The 16,749-nt window shown below is 43.3% G+C and overlaps 1 protein-coding gene across 1 annotated transcript in view; it reads left to right on the top strand.

The window, feature by feature from the left end:
• TTC33 (tetratricopeptide repeat domain 33) overlaps positions 1-16,749 on the top strand; it is a 147,597-nt gene that overhangs the window by 103,874 nt on the left and 26,974 nt on the right. The window lies entirely within an intron of this gene.

The raw sequence follows: 16,749 nt of genomic DNA, 5'->3' as shown, positions 1-16,749 counted from the left end.
CTGCTCTCAGCTGAGAAGTGATACAATTGTATCCAGTCTAGACAATGCTCTGTGAGCTCTACAGCCTGGACCCCAGACTGATACATTGTATATAGCTAGTCCTGCTCTCAGCTGAGAAGTGATACAGTTGCATCCAGTCTAGACAATGCTCTGTGAGCTCTACAGCCTGGACCCCAGACTGATACATAGTACATAGCTAGTCCTGCTCTCATCTGAGAAGTGATACAGTTGCATCCAGTCTAGACTCTCTCATAACGTGGGGTCCTGGGATCACTGATATAACTGGGCAACAGACCCAGAATCTCACCCTTGTGATGGGTTTAGATACTGTGTTGCAGACTCCGTGCAGTAAGCTAATCTGGTAAATTGTATCTGACAACCTTCTGCGCAGCGTATAACAACACCCGCCACACTATTTGATGTGATGGAAAGTTTGAAGCTGTGACTGAAAAGACCCTTGAGAAGTTTTGTAGAAGGCGCCAGATGCCAGCAGGCTCCGACTGTATGTAACATCAGAATAGAAGCGCCCCCAGAGACTGGTGAGCAAGACGATGTGTGGCAGCAGGGAGAAATCACAGGAATAAAAGATACGTATGATTGGGACGTCTCCACCTTTAGATGAAGAATCAAGTGGCAGCTAATGTTCTTTCAGACTTCTATACCAATCCTAATATACTTCACATTTACATGGCATTTTATTATTATTCCTGTGCCTATTTATTTAAAGGGATACTCCACTGTCCATAGATGATGCCTGGTGCTCAAACACCATATTGTTCAACTGTAACTCTTGGGAAAACCTTACAGAAAGTGTTCAGTTTCACTACAGTGCCACCACTGGTGAAACAAGGTATTGCTTAGTTCCTGCTGAAATCATTGGCTGCCCTTGTAATACCGAGATGTGCCGGGTCCTCCAGAGAGAGGGAGGGACTCTCTTTTGTATGGTTGTATGGCCATTTGTCCAATTTCTTTTTCTATTCCAACAAAACTCCATTTACAGTTATTGGTGGCCTCCAATGTCGAAGAGATCCACTAGATTGGGAGAGGATCCCCTGTTGGGCTGAGGCTTTGCTACAACAATTGTATTAATCTTTGTTGCAGTTATTAATGGCGGTGAGTTATGCTAAACTCTAAATACGGGGGGCTAGGAGGTGGGGTAAGCTCGCTTGGTGCCAAGGCCGGGGATTCAGATAGTGCCCGACCCGTCTCAGGTCCTGATAAACCATCCCTGCCCACTATTCCCTGGCATTCTTAATTTTACTCTACATATCTTACACCTTCTTAGTGCTCTAGAGGGTCATCTACTCCTCCCGTATTTTTACGGATGCTATGGACGGGGAAGCCCTGTAGTGGCGTGTTTCCCCACCCGGCATGATGTATCAATATCCCGCCGGGAGCGGGGAAACTTTTGAATCTCCACGGCACTGTAATGACAGCGTGATACTGATACATCATGCCGGACGGGGAAACACTCCACTACAAGGCTTCCCCGTCCATAGCGTCTGTAAAATACGGGAAGTGGAAATGAGCCCTACCATGGTTTGTCCCTATAAAGTATGCAAAAAGATTGGTCTCTAGTGCATCCTATTTGAGTTAGTATCCCTGCAAACCAATGCTAGGCCCTTTAAGAAGCCTTAAAACACAGCTGGGGATGGCTAGCGAAGCCAGAATCTCCTCCAGAGGGAATAGTAACCCATCCATAGGCAGCTGAGGACATAGTGCTCTCTTCCTGCTGGAGGAGATCCTCTTTGCTTCTTATTTCCCCAGTAGAGTATGGCATTGCTTATAACTCCATGCAGTCCGAAACATTTCCCCTTCAGTCCTTATGTTATACCTGAACAAATTGCAGCCTGTTTTCTTAAAGGAGCCGCCAATCACCATGGAATTGTGTCCTGAATCCCCGGAGCGGCCTGACAAGTCATGGTATAAGCCAAGGGGTTGGGCGTTGACATATTGTCTGCCCAATGTCAGATGGGAGCTACACGAGCCGTAAAATATTATTAAGCATGAGATTAGTCTAATGAGAATAATTACACTGGAGGCCCCGGGGCCACACCTGCCTCGTACTACAAGCCATGTATGTGGCCGGTCACCATGACACTGAGTACACAAGCAGATAGAAGAATGACTGGAATGACGGTGACACTTGACTTCGCTTCGGCTGATGAGTACTTTTTTTAGAGCCTGACATTTTCCACATAAACCATTAACCATCCTCTCAGTCCTCCAGCTGTATTTCTTCAGGACTGTGATATATATAGGATCTGCATGAATTTATAAATGAATGTCTAAAACTACCCAAAAGGAAAAAATAACAGGTAAAAGCACGGTAAAAAAAAAAAAAGTGCTAGAAATTATGAGAAACCATAAGTTAAAGTGCGGCGTTTAACTTTTATTCACTAAATAACACACATTACAAAGTTATACAACTTTGTAATGTGTGTTATTTAAGTGAATGGCCCCCTTCCCTGTGTTCCCCCCCACCCCGGAAGTGTGGTGCATTATACTTACGTATTCGCTGTCGACATCCCCAGCCGTCCCTCATGCCAGCCCCCCTCTGCCACGTCATCAGCTGCTCAGCTGCGCTGGCCTCCCGAAGATGACCTTGTCGACCCAAGATGGCGGCCGGGGTCGACAGCGAGAACGTAAGTATAATGCACCACACTTCCAGGGTGGGGGGGACATGGGGAAGGGGGCCATTCACTTAAATAACACACATTACAAAGTTGTATAACTTTGTAATGTGTGTTATTTAGTGGATAAAAGTTAAACGCCGCACTACCCCTTTAAGGTTTAGGTAAAGGCACTGAACCAGTCGGGGTTTTGCTGTGATTGTGCAGTTGTTTTTTGAAATTGGAGAAATATGATAGAAGGGTCTCCTGACGATCACAGTCCCACCGCTAGCAACTAAGGCTGCATTCACATGTCCTGAGTTCTGTCCGTGAAACACGGAAGACAGACGTTGAATGCAAACCCTGGTCTGTTTCTTACTCTCATCAAATCGACGGTACCAGCGGTTTGGGGGGTTGGCGGATACAGTATTGTTTTTAGTACAAACAATAGACCTAATAGACCAGAGTGAACTAATAGGGAGTTTCTAAACCAGACATCCCCTTTAAGAAGACAACTTCTTGATGTCTAAAGTTCCGTGTATGTGTTGGGGACAATGGGGTATACTGTTTCTCCAGCTGCTGTGTGGAGGCTTAAGCCCCTATTACATCGTTGCCTGCAACTACACAGAACGATTATCGCTTTAATTTGAACGATATAACGATTTTCCTCATGATAATCGTCTTGTGTAATAGGGCCCTAAGGGGGATTGTGGGAAAGTGTGTGCACTGTTGCATGCCAATAGCAGGGTCACAGTTTACAGAGGAAACCAGGAATGGGGAAAAACCAGTGATGTAAGTTTCCTTACTAAAAGCAGCACATTTGTTCTACTTTATATATGTATGATTTTACCAACTTTTCTTAAAGGAGAAGTCCGGTGAAAATTTTTATTAAAGTATTGTATTGCCCCTCAAAAGTTATACAAATCAGCAATATACACTTATTACGGGAAATACTTATAAAGTGTTTTTTTCCCTGCACTTACTACTGCATCAAGGCTTCACTTCCTGGATAACATGGTGATATCACTTCCTGGATAACATGGTGATGTCACGACCCGACTTCCAGAGCTGTGCGGGCTGTGGCTGCTGGAGAGGATGATGGCAGAGGAACACTGAGGGACACAGGGCACTGGAGGGACACTGAGCATCCCTCTGCCATCATCCTCTCCAGCAGCCACAGCCCGCACAGCTCTGGAAGTCGGGTCGTGACATCACCATGTTATGCAGGAAGTGACATCGACTTGTTATCCAGGAAGTGAAGCCTTGATGCAGTAGTAAGTGCAGGGAAAAAAGCACATTATAAGTATTTCCCATAATAAGTCTATATTGGTAATTTTGGGGCAATACAATACTTCAATACAAAATTTCACTGGACTTCTCCTTTAAAGGGGCAATCCAGAGAAAAAAATCTAAATCAACAGGTGTCAGAGTGTCAAGTTATACAGATTTGTGAATTACTTCTATTTAAAAATCTCCAGTCTTCCAGTACTTATCAGCTGCTGTATGTCATGCAGGAAGTGGTGTAGTCTTTCCAGTCTGACACAGTGCTCTCTGCTGCCACCCCTGTCCATGTCAGGAACTGTCCAGAGCAGTAGCAAATCCCCATAGAAAACCTCAATTCCAGTCCTCATAACCACCAAGGGGCCCTTTTTTGGAATTTCCTTAGTATTTCACAGGTGATATAATTACACTCAGTGCATCAGATGTTATCTTAGCTGTTCTTTGTATGAGATATCCTCAGAACATGACCTGTTGGTGGCCATGAGGACTGGAATTGAGAAGCACTGCCCTGAAGAGAAGCCCTCTCCCAGCTCCTCCTTGTTTACTGACACTGTTGATCTTTTAATGGTTCGTTATAATTTCCTCGTCTACCGTCTTCCAGGGTCATGACCTCCTATTACCGTTGCCTCATCTCCGGAGATTTGCATACACTTTGCTTCTCCTTTAATTATGGCCTGGTCGCTTTCCTTATAGACACAGGGCAGATGATTTGCTGGGTGCAGCGTGACCTGAGGAGACGTCCGGGCCCTTAAGTGCTCCGCTCACTTTCCGCAAATTAATTCTAACACCTGGAAATCAAGTGAGATGATGAGGAGCCTCTCGGAAGGAAGTAATGAGAGTTTACATTTCATCAGCCCGGCAGGAAATTTATGAATGTACTCGAGTGACCTTATTAAAACCAACGTGTAAGATTTAGAAAGCAGATTGTGACCTTTATTGCTTCACATACTGTGGAAGACGGGGAGCGGCTGTAAATAATCGGAGCTGGAGTTTGCATTGGTGCGGTGTCAGGCTTCATTGTCTTCGTAATTTAGTATTTTTGTGTATTAAATTGTAGAGGCTTTTTCCATTGAAGTTCAGATGTTTGCACTGGAGAGCTCTCATTCGTACAAATTCACTAACAGGTAGTTGTTGTTAGTTTGTGTTCACACATTTTCATTTTTTTTAACTTTTTCTTGGTTTACATAATTAGACCTAATTTATCATTTAGGTCTGGGATTTGTCATCAGCATTACCAGGCTTCATCATGTGATCAGCATTACCAGGCTTCATCATGTGATCAGCATTACCAGGCTTCATCATGTTATCAGCATTACCAGGCTTCATCATGTGATCGGCATTACCAGGCTTCATCATGTGATCGGCATTACCAGGCTTCATTATGTGATCAGCATTACCAAGCTTCATCATGTGATCGGCATTACCAGGCTTCATCATGTGATCGGCATTACCAGGCTTCATTATGTGATCAGCATTACCAGGCCTCATTATGTGATCAGCATTACCAGGCTTCATCATGTGATTAGCATTACCAGGCTTCATCATGTGATCGGCATTACCAGGCTTCATTATGTGATCGGCATTACCAGGCTTCATTATGTGATCAGCATTACCAGGCTTCATCATGTGATTAGCATTACCAGGCTAATCATGTGATCAGCATTACCAGGCTTCATCATGTGATTAGCATTACCAGACTTTATTATGTGATCAGCGTTACCAGGCTTTGTCATGTGATCAGCATTACCAGGCTTCATCATGTGATCAGCATTGCCAGGCTTCATCATGTGATCAGCATTACCAGGCTTCATCATGTTATCAGCATTACCAGGCTTCATCATGTGATCGGCATTACCAGGCTTCATCATGTGATCGGCATTACCAGGCTTCATTATGTGATCAGCATTACCAAGCTTCATCATGTGATCGGCATTACCAGGCTTCATCATGTGATCGGCATTACCAGGCTTCATTATGTGATCAGCATTACCAGGCCTCATTATGTGATCAGCATTACCAGGCTTCATCATGTGATTAGCATTACCAGGCTTCATCATGTGATCGGCATTACCAGGCTTCATTATGTGATCGGCATTACCAGACTTCATTATGTGATCAGCATTACCAGGCTTCATCATGTGATTAGCATTACCAGGCTTCATCATGTGATCAGCATTACCAGGCTTCATCATGTGATCAGCATTGCCAGGCTTCATCATGTGATCAGCATTACCAGGCTTCATCATGGGATCAGCATTACCAGGCTTTGTCATGTGATCAGCATTAACAGGCTTCATCATGTTTTATCAGGTCATTAGGATCACCAGGCTTAATCAGATTGTTTATAAGAAAAACACCTGCAGTAATGCTGATGCCATGATAAAGACTGGTTATGCTGATCATGTGATGAGGCCTGGTTATGCTGAACACATGATGAAGCCTGGTAATGTTGATCACATGATGAAGCCTGGTAATGCTGATCATATGAAGCCTGCTAATGCTGATCACATGATGAAGCCTGGTAATGCTGATCATATGAAGCCTGGTAATGCTGATCACATGATGAAGCCTGGTAATGCTGATCACATGATGAGGCCTGGTAATGCTGATCGCATGATGAAACCTGGTATTGCTGATCACATGGTGAAGGCTGGTAATGCTGATCACATGATGAAGCCTAGTAATACTGATCACATGATGAAGCCTGGTAACGCTGACCACATAATTAATGACTTATCTTTATTTTTGTTTTTTTACAGAAATCCGGATGCCAAAAAGGTTCCAATCCATAGCAAATAGCGGATGTGGTACACATCTGATTTTATTAACTTTGCTTCTTGGGGCAACCAAAGCCAACAATGAACACTGAACTGGCCATGTGGCTTTAGGCTATTTTCACACAACGTATCTCCTGCATAAATCACAGCCGCTGCCGCAATTTGAAACAACAGCTGTGATCTATGCAGAAGACACGCCGTATGTGAATGAATGGAATCCCGGCCGGAGCGCACACACATAGAGGGAGACCCATCAAACACGGTGCAAAGTGAAACCGGCCCAGCCGCCCCAGGCAACCAACCAGACCCCACCCCCCATTTTCCAAAGAGTCTGGGAGGAATGAAAGGTGGAATCTGATTGCCCGCCAGGGGCAACCGAGCCAGCCCCACCCCACACCATGATCACATAATTAAGCCTGGTAATGCTGATCACATGATGAAGCCTGGTAATGCTGATCACATGATGAAGCCTGGCAATGCTGATCACATGATGAAGCCTGGTAATGCTGATCACATGATGAAGCCTGGTAATGCTGATCACATGATGAAGCCTGGTAATGCTGATCACATGATGAAGCCTGGTAACGCTGATCACATAATAAAGCCTGGTAATGCTAATCACATGATGAAGCCTGGTGGAACCGGTTATATGTTGTTGCATCAGGACAGCATTAGTATTTCTATGGAACCGACCCTGATAACCCACCCAGACTGTGATTCATGCTGAAAAATTTTGTTAAAATCTTCTAAATGAAGAACAAAAACAAATCCATTTTATATGTTTCCTTATAAATGAGATAAATAAGAATGTAATGCACTAAACACTAAATTATTTTGTTTTGTTGTTCGGTCAAGACTTGCCTCAGATATTGAAGACTTTTTGTTTTCTGTCATCTCAGCACCAGAGTCATTGGCTGTCTTCTGTACTGTGCACACATGTTGGTCTGCCTTCTCGTATGGTCTGTGCAGCCAGTGCAGAGGGGTATGTGTGCTTTACGGCAATTGTATAGGATTTAACTTAAAGGGAAATGTCATGGTTTTTGTTATAGTGTTAAGAAAGTAGGGGACAATCTCTACCCAGAGATCAAAGTGTTATGGGGAGCCACGTATTGAGCCATATCCATGTGTATAGTGTTATATCCTGCCATATCTAGTGCAACAGAGCTGTCAGTAACTCCCTTAGCTTCTTATGGTAATGAGATGACTCTGCTCTTCTGTTCCAGTCTATGCTGAAAAGCTTACAACTGAGCTTCAGAAAATAGAAAGTAAGCTTACCTGCAGAAAGCTTACACTGATGTACTGTAGCCTAGGACAAGGGATACATAGACGAGAGGGGTTCCCATAGTAGAGATTTAAGTGGTCCCCATCCAGGACTGGCTGAAACCACTTTATAACTGACCTTCTTGGTCTGAAGAATTTTGTTGCATTATTACCCTTTTCTTATGATACTTGTGCTATTTTCCTGCAACCTTCTTGTGTAGATTGAGCACATTTTCTAGACACCATTTGAAAGGGTGACGCCACCAAACAGAGTTGGCACCCCAGCTCCAGAACATCAATCAGCCATAACATCAAAACCGCTTGACTAATATTGTTTAGGCCGCCCCTTTGTGCTCTGATGCATCAAAGTCTATAAGTCCTGTGAGGTGCGGCCCCCATGGATGGAACGTGTTCTCCAGCACTTCCCACAGATGATCAATCGGATTGAGATCTGGGAATCTGGAGGCCAAGTCACCATCTTGATCTCTTTGCCCTGAACAATGTCTGCACTTTGGCCCCTGGGGCATTATCCACTGCCATTAGGAAGTCCCGCTGCCATGAAGGGGGGGACTTAGTGTGTACAATGGTTAGGTAGGTGGTATGGGTTACAATAACATCCACATGATGCCAGGACACAAGGTCTCCAGCAGAACATTGCCCATTGCACTGCCTCCGCCATCTTGTATTCTTTCCATAATGCATCCATCCATACATGATGGGACGTGATCCATCAAACTAGGCATCTTCTTCCATTTCTCCATGTTCCAGTCCTGATGCCCATTGTGGAAACTTTCGTCAGTGAACAGGGGTCCTATACGTGTCCTATGTTATCTGACTCCTTTCTGTCATAGCCAGAAGGAAAGTTTTCAGCAGTTTGCTGTACAGCAGCTGTTCTGTTGGATTGGACCAGACAAGCACCTATTCTGTGGGATTGGACCAGGCAGACAGAGTTCTCTCACGGTGCATTGGGCGCTCATGGCTCATGTAGCCGTTTCACCACTTGGCGTCTATGGACAACATTTACTAAGTCCCAACCACTACTGGTCCCACCCCACATGACCGGACCTTCTGTTGGATTGGACCAGACAAGCACCTATTCTGTGGGATTGGACCACACAGGCACTCGCGGTTGACTGGTTGTCTTTTTATGGACAACATTTACTAAGTTCCAACCACTACCTGTCCCACCCCACATGACCGGACGTTCTGGAGTTGCTCTGACCCACTTGTTCATCAAACTGTCTCTCATGTCACAGTCGCTCTGATCCTTACATTTCCACATTTTTCCTCCTTCCAATGTCAATTTCAAGTTGGCTGATCAGTTGACTGATCACTTTCTGCCCAATCTATCTCATCCTCCGAACAGACGCTGTTGCCACCAGATAATCTAGGCTACTCTCGTCACTAGTCGGTGGTTTCCATGTGGCCAGTCTGTGTATAAGTCGCCCGGTGATACATGTTCACAAATGATATAAACCCAATTTGCAACAAGTAGAGTCGCATGACGCAGACACCGGCTATTCATTTCCCAGCAATATGTTGAAGGATCAGTCCCTCATTTTTTATTGGTTATCGACCACATGTAACACGTTCTGTTCAAGAAGCCTTCATCTCTCTGGGGACACCAGGAGCCATCCATACATCTTATGTGCTTATTATGTGCTGTAATGCAGGATCGCCAGTAGCTTATGTAAAAAATACAGCAAAAACATAAAATGTAAAAATGCATGCTTATGTCCGATCGTTCCACATTTCTTTATCGGTGGCTGAAGAAGTTGGATGCAGCCCTAGGGAGTCCTGAAAAGAATGGATATAGCCTATTGCCTATGGCTGCATCCAACTTCTTCAGCCAGCGGTAATCAAATGCTGAATGATTGGACTCTATCTATGACCAGGACTGCACAATATTCACAAAACCAAGAGCATATGTTACTAGGGGAGTTGAGCACCCTACCCCTTAAAGTGGTCCTGATCTGCTGCAAGCTGGAATCCCTCCAAACTATTCCTCCCATACCTGAACCTGTCAGCTGCAAGTAGGGGATAGTGAGGAGAGGAGGATCGATGCATTTTGGAAACGCCTCTCTGACACTTTGCACCGGAGAATAAAAGCATTTTTCTACATTCCGGAAGCACAGACATAAATGAAAGGTACCATGTGTCTCCTTGTCCTAACAGCTGTATAACAGTGTATGCTGTTTGGAGTGTGAATTACAGCTGACAGATTCAATTTAAGGACAATTCATTTTTGGGTGTGGTTTTTTTTTTTTTTTTTTCCAGTCTTCTAAAAGCCATCATTTTTTCATCTACAGAGCCATGTGTGGGCTTGTTTTTTGCAGGATCAATTTTTTGTAAAACATAAAAAATACTATGTAGCAAATTTAAGGGTGGGGGTATTTTATGGGGTATGTTCACACACCCTCAAAACGGAGGAAGCTTTTATTAGATGGCTTTCATTTAGGGGAAATAACGGCCTTTATTATATGAATGGTGTACCTGGGTGGTTTTGTTTTGACCTCCATAATGTTATGAAATAATGAGCCTATACTCATGATATCCCATTGCTGTGACCCTAAGTGATCTGCTGTAGCCTGTAAGGAAACCTAATAGCTTGTGTTCAGTTTCCCTGCAGTGCCTCTACAGGTGAAATCAGGTAATAGGTGAGTAAGTAAGCTTTCTATGTCATGCGTTAGTTCCTTCAGTGCAAGTGAAAACATATTGTAGCTGCATTGGCCAATACATGGGAACCCTGGATGTGGGGCCCCTTTATTACTACATAACTGAATATTTACCAGTAGGTTTTCTTAACCTAGACTACCCCTTTAATTGTCAACTGTTTCCAGACCGTAACTGATGCCTCCGGATTAGAAATGAGTTGGATCGCTAACCAGTTGATTACTGGTGGCTAAAGTTAAAGAAGTTGGATGCAGCCCTAGGGAGTCCTGGAAAACATGGATACAGCCATAGGCCATAGGTTGTATGCATGTTTTCCAGGACTCTCTAGGGCTGCATCCAACTTCATAAGGCACCGCAATCCAACTCGAGCATGCTCATCTCTACTCTTGATACTTTACCCTTTGGATTTCCTCTTCTAGATCAATACTAGTTAATGTACTACAAAATTTGTAGGGGCCCTTTAAAAAAAGACCTTGCACCATCCCAATAACTAGCACTGGTTGGTGAGATCCGTGCTTGTTAATAGAGCCTTTACAAGGTTTAATTGGTCATGTCATCGGGCCACATGAATGATCGCTGGATTGCATGGCCATTCACATACATCATTATCGGCCGCACATCCCTTGTTAAGACAGGGTGCAGCCGATAGTGATGAGTTTATAGACTACTGTCAATCAAACTATGAGGTCTAATGTTACCACTAAGCAATGTGTATAGCTGAGTGTGAGTGCAGGCACATAGCAGCAGTGTGTATAGCTGAGTGTGAGTGCAGGCACATTATAGCAGAAGTGTGTATAGCTAATTGTGAGTGCAGGCCCATTATAGTAGGAATGGAGAGGATGGGAAACACAAGAGCTGAAAGAGACTGCAGGGAGGAATAAGTCGGACATTTGTGGACACATAGATACAACACTCTCTGTCCGGAGAGAGAGGTGTTACAGCTATGAAGAGATTACCTCCACAGTCCTGTCCCCTGATGTGAGCCCCAGCCTGAAGTGGATCTGCTATGATTTAGAAGGTGAGGGAGACTTCCTGAGTCAGAGTACAGTGCTGTAGACCACCCTGTGCAGACCATGCCCCTCCTCCACTCCCACTCCCACCCAGTACAGGGAGCTCTTAAACCAAAGCAATGTTCTTACACCAAGTTACAATTTTGAAAAACTGTGAGCTCTCAATCCAAGTTACTCTTAAACCGAGGTACCACTGTATATTTAAATGTTTGAGGCCCTATTTGTACTGAGATATTTGTATTTATATGGTTAAAATCTAATGTGAACAAAGCCCAAAATTGACCCAATATTATAAAGTTATAAGAAAATAATGAACGCCATTTATGCCTTCAGAGCTGCGTGCACAAGGCCATAAATTTCTGTGTATTTTTATAATTTCACCTATAACCAGCATGGAGGCGGCGCGGTTTATCTTGAGGCCGTCCGCAGGAGCCTTCGTACACCACGGACAGACCTGTTATAAGTGAATGCGATCTGATTTATTATATTGCTAATCTGGAGGATATTACCAAATACTGTTTGTCGTGTTATTGCCGGAGACGACCGCTCTCGCATTTTTAAATTTACAGATCTCATAATCCAGCGCGGAGATTGGTTTTACCCGGCTGTTATTGTCTCGACTTTGTCGCCTTTTTGTTCCCAATCTCTTTTTTTCTAATTCACTTATTATTTTGTTTGTCTGACAATGTTCTCAGTGCGCGGAGCCCGATGTATTATTCTGAGCTGCGTTGTGTCATTGATCACCTATGGGCCTTATCCCTCCAGACGTTGTATACACGGGGCCTCCGTCATCAGGATATTGGACTTCTATTCCTGTAGATTGCAATAAGGGGTCACTCTGAGGGTTATTTTGTTAGATTTTTATATTTCAGGCAGCAGTTTAGATGTTTTATAGATATAATTGTGAATGATGACTATATGGGTTCTGTTAACCCTTTGAGGACCAATCCCAAAATTATTATTTATGAAGATATAAATTGGTGTAATTGTAAAAATAGAATGCAATATGGTAACGTTTGGGGGATTCCTGTGTCTACGTAATGCAATATACGGTAAAAGCGACATGATACCATTACTCTATAGGTCAGTCTGAACACAACCATATGAAGGTTACACAGATTCTCTAATGTTATATTTTTTATCTCACTAAATCCTTTTTTTTTTGCAAGTTATTATTAATAAAACAGCACTATTGTGACTCTTATAACGGTTTTAGTCTTTCCATATTTGTAAAGATCGAATGTTTTGATCACTTTTTATAAAAAATGTTTTATATATAATATAACAAAAAATTGTTACTCCTGGCGCTTTTTCCCCTCATTTCGTTTTCGCCGGTCGCGATGACGATTGTTATATTTTAATAGACCGGACAATTACGCACGCTACGGTATATAATATGTTTATTTATTTATTTTTATATGTTTTATTTATATAATGGGAAAGGGGGGTGATTTTAACTTTTATTGGGGGAGGGACTTTGGGATATTTATAAAAATATTCTTCCCTTTTTTTTTTTCTTTTTTTTTTGTGCTCTAGTCTGAAAAATAGAATATGTATATCTATCTATCCACATGCTTTTATAATACACACCCTTTAAGTTAGTAGACAGTTAAAGAAAGGTTCCTTTAAGTGCTTCAATTCCCAATTTTCTTGCACATGTTTTCATCAGTAGTTTCTCCATGATGGAATATTCCAACCACATCGGCAGGTCAGTAATGAGACATTTCAACGCTTCGTCTTATTTCAGCCATGGTTTTTTTGTCACTCTCGGTAAACTTTTTCATTTTGTTCTTTTTTTTTATTCCGACATAATGTAAAAAATACTAACTGAGAGGAATGGAAAAAAAAAAAAGCGTCCCCTGCTGTGTGTGATGTGATGGGTGCAGCGTAGACTCTACCAGGGGGAGACGTTATATAAACTGGAGGAGCATAGAAATCGTGTGGGAGGAAAACCCTAAAACAGATCATTTCCATATGGGCCGAGGCCGGTGTGGATTTTAGCTGATTGCTCGGAAGTTTAGGAATGTGGACATAATGATGCCGACCCAGTAATATTTTTAATAAACCATATTTGGAATTAATAAAATTGTAAAAATTCATAGCAGGGAAGTATTATGTAGTTTCTGCCTAAAATACTGAATCATAAACCTAAACCCCAGCACATATCCACCCGATAAAAAAGACGATGAAGTTAATGCTTGACCTGGATGCTCCGTGGCATCCAACATGGGAAATGAAGCCACTTTGTAAATTGTCCTGTTTAAAAATCTCCTACTGTTTCATATCTACAGCTTCTATGCAAATCTATGTGTATCCACGGTTACAGACTACAAACAAATGCTGTGTAGTCTGATTTTGCATTTAGTCTATGGGGAAGACTTGATTTTCAAAGCGTCTGATGCACGCCAGAAAAAGGCTCAGAGAAATCCTGTGCCTATACCCCGATGTACACCCTGCTCACCTAGTGGGTAGCCAGGGGGCATGGCAATGCAAAGAGGAGGTGTGGCCTCCCACACCTGATTTATCATGATTTACACCAAAGCATGGCAAACATCAAGAATTCTACGCCTGCTGTGCGATAGCCACAGACGCCTGCTGCGCTACAGCCACAGATCCGCCAGGATTTACTCTGGGTGGGTGCTTGGGGGTGGTGCTTTTTTAAGAACAGAGTACAGGTACATGTAGTGTGGATACATACCAGGACCTTCTTGCTTAGCCCTCCTCTTCAAAAGACCACCACTTCAATGCCTGTAGTGCTCATATGTTCTAGGTGTTAAATACTGTATGCATGAGACAGCTCCTACATGTGACTTTCTAATAAGTGTAATTTATATGGCTGTATCCAGCTGAAGAGGACCTGAGGGAGGAGCATGTGAGTTCTATCAGTCAGCCAATCAGCATTGTCATAAGAATTCTTCTCATCACTGATTGGCTGGAGTCTGTAGACTCTCCCCCAGTGCTCCTCCCACATGGCCTTTCCAGCTGGATGCCAGGTGAAGTGTACAGTCCCTCAGCTCTGGTTCTGAGAGCTGAATAGTGAAAATATCTAAGTATTACTATCTGGTCAATATCTGTTCCACTATATTCATCTGTAATAATCCTCTTGTCTTATACAGAGTTCTTAGCAATGTGTTCGATGGTATTTCCCCCACCTACTCAATAACTTAATATTAATATCTAATGTAGAACCGCAGGTCACTATTGTTTCTATGGGGGATTCCCTAACCCTCCAGTAGTAATGACTTACTGGTAATCTCATCTCCACCCACGGTCAGAGTTTCCACATCGCAGAGAGTCCCCTTCCAGGGAATCCAAAAATGACACGTATCTGCCTGGATACTGTGCAGCCCTGAGATACAATAAGCAGACCCTGCAGGACAATGAACTATCACAATGGTGGAGATTTACTTTCACAGATGCAGTGTAAGGGCCATGTGTACACGGGCCACATTATCAATAGGGTGTAATACCAGGTTGGTGTAGAAAGGGCCTGGTGCAAAAAGAGTTGGGTTTCATTTCTAATAAATGAGTGGAATTATTTTTCCAGTTTTGCCTGTTTTTACATAAAGAAGTGCCCCCTCATTGCAGACCCTCTTCTTCTTGGTAACCATTTACTGTTGTTGAGACCCAGACCAGGAAATGCTGCACAATGGGACTGGGCACCATATAGGGAAGCAGGGCAGGTGAGTACACATTTAAAGGGGGTCCGACAGGGAGGGTTTTTCATAAGAGGATCAGGCTGCGTTGAAAATAACAAAGCAGTATATTCACCAGACCTGCTCCTCCACTGCTGGTGCCCAATGACTGCTTATACAATACATGCTCTGTAAGCTCTACAGCCTGGACCCCAGACTGATACATTGTACATGGCTAGTCCTGCTCTCAGCTGAGAAGTGATACAATTGTATCCAGTCTAGACAATGCTCTGTGAGCTCTACAGCCTGGACCCCAGACTGATACATTGTACATGGCTAGTCCTGCTCTCAGCTGAGAAGTGATACAATTAAATCCAGGCTAGACAATGCTCTGTGAGCTCTAAAGCCTGGACCCCAGACTGATACATTGTACATAGCTAGTCCTGCTCTCAGCTGAGAAGTGATACAATTGTATCCAGTCTAGACAATGCTCTGTGAGCTCTACAACCTGGACTCCAGACTGATACATTGTACATAGCTAGTCCTGCTCTCAGCTGAGAAGTGATACAATTGTATCCAGTCTAGACAATGCTCTGTGAGCTCTACAGCCTGGACTCCAGACTGATACATTGTACATAGCTAGTCCTGCTCTCAGCTGAGAAGTGATACAATTGTATCCAGTCTAGACAATGCTCTGTGAGCTCTACAGCCTGGACTCCAGACTGATACATTGTACATAGCTAGTCCTGCTCTCAGCTGAGATATAGATACAATTGTATTCAGTCTAGACAATGCTCTGTGAGCTCTACAGCCTGGACTCCAGACTGATACATTGTACATAGCTAGTCCTGCTCCCAGCTGAGATACAATTGTATTCAGTCTAGACAATGCTCTGTGAGCTCTACAGCCTGGACTCCAGACTGATACATTGTACATAGCTAGTCCTGCTCCCAGCTGAGATACAATTGTATTCAGTCTGGACAATTCTCCACTTAGGCTAGGTTCACACTGCGTTTTCAGCATCCGTTTAACGCATCCGTTTTTTGCAAAAAACGCATGAAAAACGGATTGCAAAAAACGGATTCATTTGTGTGCATCCGTTTTTCCATTGACTTCCATTATAAAAAAAAAACGGATCCGTTTTTTTTGGCGGACCAAAACGGACCAAAAAACGTTGCTGACCCTATTTTTCTGGACGTTAAAAAAAACGGATCCGTTAAACGGATGCTGAAAACGCAGTGTGAACCTAGCCTTATCTTAATTTTTCAGCTGAGAGCAGGACTAGCTATGTACAATGTATCAGTCTGTAGTCCAGGCTGTAGAGCTCACAGAGCATTGTCTAGACTGGGTACAATTGTATCACTTCTCAGCTGAGAGCAGGACTAGCTATGTACAATGTATTAGTCTGGAGTCCAGGCTTTTTAGCTTACAGAGCATTGTCTGGACTAGCTTTATATAATGTATCAGGCTGTTTTACAATCTTACAAATGGTATAGAATGG

Source organism: Dendropsophus ebraccatus, chromosome 3 (assembly GCF_027789765.1).
Source record: "Dendropsophus ebraccatus isolate aDenEbr1 chromosome 3, aDenEbr1.pat, whole genome shotgun sequence".
NCBI lineage: Eukaryota > Metazoa > Chordata > Amphibia > Anura > Hylidae > Dendropsophus > Dendropsophus ebraccatus.
The sequence above is the reverse complement of the archived record's forward strand: the minus strand, read 5'-3'. Positions and strand labels throughout refer to the sequence as shown.